Source organism: Sinocyclocheilus grahami, unplaced genomic scaffold (genome assembly GCF_001515645.1).
Source record: "Sinocyclocheilus grahami isolate Dianchi unplaced genomic scaffold, SAMN03320097.WGS_v1.1 scaffold463.1, whole genome shotgun sequence".
NCBI classification, from domain to species: domain Eukaryota; kingdom Metazoa; phylum Chordata; class Actinopteri; order Cypriniformes; family Cyprinidae; genus Sinocyclocheilus; species Sinocyclocheilus grahami.
The window spans coordinates 39,179-44,874 of NW_015505642.1; the positions used below are offsets into that span (position 1 = coordinate 39,179).

The 5,696-nt window shown below is 37.8% G+C and overlaps 1 long non-coding RNA gene across 1 annotated transcript in view; it reads left to right on the top strand.

Moving 5' to 3' along the window:
* LOC107553035 (uncharacterized) overlaps positions 1-2,601 on the top strand; it is a 22,676-nt gene extending 20,075 nt beyond the window's left edge. The window contains exon 3 of the long non-coding RNA XR_001604922.1: positions 2,590-2,601. This is a non-coding gene — a long non-coding RNA (uncharacterized lncRNA). The remainder of the gene's footprint in view (positions 1-2,589) is intronic.
* The last annotated feature ends 3,095 nt before the right edge of the window (positions 2,602-5,696 follow it).

The following is a 5,696-nucleotide window of genomic DNA, read 5'->3' on the forward strand; positions in this document are numbered from 1 at the left end:
TGGGTTCAAGTCTCGTACCGGCAGGGATTGTGGGGGGGGGGAGTGAATGTACAGCACTCTCTTCCACCTTCAATACCACGACTGAGGTGCCCTTGAGCAAGGCACCGAACCCCCAACTGCTGCGCCACAGCAAAAAAATGGCTGCCCACTGCTCCGGAGGTGTGTGTGTGTGTGTGTTCACTGCTGTGTGTGTGCACTTTGGACGGGATAAATGCAGAGCACTAATTCCGAGTATGGGTCACCATACTTGGCCACACACCACACGACACGTCAATGGATCATGTCATGTACTCAATGGATGCGCAGTATGTAGCACGCAGCGCACCTGTATTTGACATACTGTAAACTAGTGTGAAGGTGCACAACTCGCTGTCACTTTACTGATAGCGCTGTGTTTCTCACACATGCATACCACGCTGAAACCATATTCTTTGTTGTATTTTCCTGTCAAAATAACAGAGTTAATTTAGAATTATTCAGCTTTTAGGAACAAGCAGAAGACCGGTTTCTCTGCAGTGGGTTTCAGCAAATCAGTTCGAGCGAATGCTGACAACATGATTAATATTCATGAACCCAGCAGATAATAATAGTAGTAGTATCTTTTAATAATAATTACTATTACCTATGACCAACAATATCTTAAACTCCACCACCAGTCCTAAGTTCAGTTAAAATGACAAATATGCATTCATACATGGTTACCAAGTTTTAGTTCTAATCACTAGTTCTATCATTAAATAGTGCTTAATTATCATAATATCATAATATAATGCTTGATTGGCTGAAGTTAAGAATGCACATTCAGTTATTTAAGAAGCTACTCCATTTTACAAAGATAAGCTGATTGGGTGGAATCATATGTGTGTGTGTGTGTGTGTACCTACTTAACCATATTTTAGGGACAAATTTGTACCCAAAAGTGACCAAAGCCTGACAAAATCAGCAAAAACCTCAATTTGTGGATGTCCTCATTTGTAAAACTGTTAAAATAAAGTAAACAAAGTTTTTTTTTTACTTTTGAAATTGTAAAAATGCAGAAAGTTTTCTGTGAGGGGTAGGGTTAGGGGTAGGGGTGGGTTTAGGTTGAAACGTGTATAACTATCTGTATATAAATACAATAGAAGTCTATGTAATGCCCCCATTTAGATAGCTAAGTAAACGTGTGTGTGTAAAATAGTATATCAGTCTGGCGAGTAAACAAAAAAATGTACTAGCCAATGGCGATTATATTGCCAAGGTGTGCGTAGAGGGTTGAGGGGAGTTGGAAAATGAGCCTATTTTCAAAAATAGTGGAGTGTTCCTTTAAGGTTAACCTACCAAAAAAAAATCACAAAATTATATATATATTCTTAATAATAATATATTCTTATAAATGTTCTTTTGATGATCATGATATGATGATGGCCCTTGTGACGACTTCTGCATGTGACAATTAGCCCCGGGCTCCCCTAATTTCCTAACTGTTACTGATGAAGTGATTCTCATTTTTACGTCTCCTCATAGGGCAATAGATCTGATTAAGCTTTACGGTGTCTGAGAGAGTCCCATAGTTGAGTGAATTACAGCATGTGCAATGTCCAGAAATGTTGTCTGTAGCTCAGAGATCCAATTAAACCTCTGATCAGCAGGACAACACACAAACACACACCACACACCTTTGACCGATATCACTGTGTACATCCTTAAAAAGAGCTGTATTCCTCAAATGATCGATTAAAGCACTCAGAGATGAAAACAGAAACTTTGAACTTTGAGTTGTTTGAGAGGTTTGGGGACTTTTTGAACTGCAAACTGCTCTTTTTGGTCTAGTACCAATTAAGTAAGCTTTCGTTATACAGTTGTATGAGTGCACAATGCATGAGACGTTGCATAATACCATCTGATGCCTTGCACACATTGTAACGATCATGTCCATAATGTTTTCCCTTCCACTCTGTCCCTGTCCACCAATGGACAAGCAAACACACCCTCCCGCCCCATACTTTACCTTTATTTGTGTCAGACATCGGCATGTCAGGCTCAAACAAACAGATCAATGTTTCGAAAGCATCGCAGAGTCAGTGTTTCACTCTTCACAAGGTCAAAGTACCGATGGCTTTGTCTCTACTTGTTAAACTGAGATTAAAGAAAGTATTTTAATGTGAAAAATCCTCACAGAAGATTTGAATATAATTCAGAATGATACCAGTGAACCCAGTAAATGAGAGCAACAGGAACATGAGCCAGTGTGATGTGCACTGAGAAATATATGTGACCTGCAGGGCAGCGGTTTGAAGAGAAAGAAGGAGAATTGAAGTTCAAAGTCACAGCTGTGTAAACTTATATACCACACACTTTTTTCCATATTTTTCCAGTTGAGGATGTCTCTTCCAAATTCGTCTCTTACTACAGCTAAGCAAACACACACATGCACACATTAAACCTTGTACATAACACTCTGACAGGTGCTTTGATGTCATTAATGCACCTATACATGAACTGTCTTTAACTGAAAAATGAGTGTTTACTATTGTCATTTTGCATTATTGACACACTATTTTCCTAATTAATGCTGTTCAGTTGCTTTGACACAGTCTGTATTGTTAAAAGCGCTATATAAATAAAGGTGACTTGACTTGACATAGAAATAACAACATGTATTCTAACTAAAGTTATCGGAAAGGAATCACTTCAGTTTCTATAAGAGGCAGTAATTAAGAATACAGAGATGTAATGTTTTAAGCATCAACTTTCTCTCAGATATTTCACCTAAAACGCCTATAAAGACAGAGGTAGAGTTTACATATAAAGAACAAATCTATACATTGAATGTTGATAGAACAGATCAAATCATCTTTAAATTTGAACTTGACGAGAAATGTTTGAGTTCATAATGAGATCTTTGACGTTTGAATGCACACTGTTATCTTGGCAATTTTAAGGACAATTTGACACATAGTTGAGATCATATGAAAGAAATGATGTGAAATTAACAAGATCTATTTCTTAAAAGAAACATTTACCCAGGTAACAAATTTAGGTTAAAAAAACATTGTGGCAACAGTGCTTAGAAATGCTTTTGAAACATTTGATCGTAATGTTTTTTTACAGCCTTCTACTAAATATATAGTTCAGTCATGAAACTCTAGATGGCGCATTCTGACGGGGTGTTAACGTAACTGATGATATTCAGAGAGTTAAATAACTTGGCACAAGCTGATTGATTCATGCTGCATATGCAGCCAATGAGCTTACTGCCTTGCATTTATATGGCTGGCAAGCATTCACTTGAGATTCCTGCAGCGCGCTTTCAGAGTTCTCTGAAACCCTCGACCTTCCCCAGTTCCACCTGTATAGATCTGCTACGGGGTTATTTTATATGCTATTTGTGCAGCAGCAGTATGTCTTAAATACTCATGGCACCGTATCGCCATATGCATTGGCAGTAGCAAGTTCCTGTACCATGTTAAAATGTTCAGAGAGTTGTCATGATTGAACTTTATTTTCTCCCAAAATATAACGTTAGTTGAATGCTATTTTTAATATTCTAAGAACGTTGAAATTTCCAGTTTTCTTTTTGTGATTGTAATGTTATTTAAAGGTTACAAAAATGTTTCTTACAACATTCTACTAACTTTTTCACCCAAAATATGATGTTATTTGATTTATTTTACCCCCCAAACAAGCAGATCTATCACACTAACTAGAGTGCACACTCTAATTTGTGTAATTTACAAATAGATATACATTGCAAGCTGATTAGAGACCCCAGCATCCACCTGAGCAAAATATCTAAGTCATTTGATAACTGTAATTGATATAACTTTTATACTCTTATTGTGTATTAAAGCCTTTAGGATGCTAAAGAGAGCGTGACTCAGACTCTGCGTGCAGCTGAATCAACTGCACACTCAGCACAGCTATGGAAAACATCGACCTAAGAAATAAGCAAACATGAACATTGAGGTTAAGCAGCTAATAAGCGAACCCCGGTTGAAATGCATACAAATGGGAATGCTTATTTCCGTTAAGCCTGTTCTCATGTCCTTAACTTGTCGGCATGTCCTCAGAACAATTACAGACTGCTTGCTGCTGCAGCTGTATAAACACAGATGCATAAATGCTACTGCTTATACTTAGTTTTTCTCTCCTGCATATGAATGCAAGACTGTTAAACATGACACTTAGTTTAAACTTGTTGCTCATCTAGAAATTGATTAGGCAGGCCACGCAATATGCACAGTGATATGCGTAAAAGAGATGTTGATTTCAGATGCTTTGAAGCGCGCTGCAACTGCTACAGCAAGCACTAGCCGAGTATTTGAATGTTTGAGCAGCAAGCTCATTGGCTGCTGATACAAAAAGAACCAATCAGCTGCACCACGTGCTAATGATGTCATTATGGCAGATTGAGTTAGAACCTATCAGCCTGCACCAGAGTTTCATGACAGAACTTTGTACATAAAATATTAATAAAGTGGAAAGAACATTCCATTAACATTACTTTAAAAATGTTGTCCTAACATTCATATAACATTTAAAAAACGTTGCGAGAATGTTCCCTGTTAGCTGGGTAAGACTTTAGCAGAAGTCTAGGAGAAACAACTGAGAAGTTCTTTGCATATTATTTTTATATTCCCATGGGAGTCTTTAATGAAGTATTTTTGAGTGTCGCAAATCTATCAGAAGAGGGTTTACATCGAACAGCTCACCTAAAGACCTGTCCAGTCCGTCCCCTTCATTTTAATTTCTCACTGCAGCCTTCTCTTCGCTGTTTCCTAATGAACTCAGACTTAATTACTGAACCCTGGATGGCTCTTACAGCCCCACAGCTAACAGTAAAGCCCCCTGGGGGAATGTGTGTGTGTGTGTTTATATTCATTTATTTCTCGTACATAAAATATCAAAGTACTCCGCCAGTCGACCCTCTGCTGCTTTTAAACTGCGCTCTCCCTAATGACCGCAATTACTTCAGATAAATCCATCAGGCTACAAATCAAATCAAAGCAGCCCATCAATTATGAAATACTTTACAAAAACAACAATCTGTCCTCCCGTACCTGCGTTTGTTTCTGAATCACTTTTATCAGCAAGACGTCATCTTGGAAACAAGACAACAAACAACGACGCTGCCTCATTAGAACGCAGTATGATAACAAGAGTGCTCATGTGAGTCTGTCATCCACACAAAGCTGAAGAAGTAAATCAGGTTTTAAAACCGTCTGAAACTCCGTCTTTTACAACCTCTAGGAATCACACTCAAGCTATTTGCATTTGCTCTACCAACCAATTAAAATCATGAAATTGATGTGGGATCCCTGCTGATGTGGGCCGTATATATACGCTTAGATTACAGACTAAAAATATCAGCACCACTCAAAACCTTTACATCAAGTACTGCAGAACACTTAATTTTTACAATTTCCCAAAAAAATGGGAGTGGTGTTTGTTCGTGCAACCAGTTGCTGTGATGTTAAAGTGTTGTGGGTGCTTTCTAGGGCATTTTTATGTGGTTGCTAACTAGTCCAAGCCTCAAGTCTTGGTGATCTTCTGGTCTGTGGATGTGGCTCGAGTCCCTCCTTCAGTGTGCGTCTGTGGGATTGTTTCAATTGTTTTATTGTCCAGAAGGAGGATATATATATATATATAGATATATATAAATATAAATATATATAGATATATATATATATATATAAACTTTCCCTTTATACAATCTA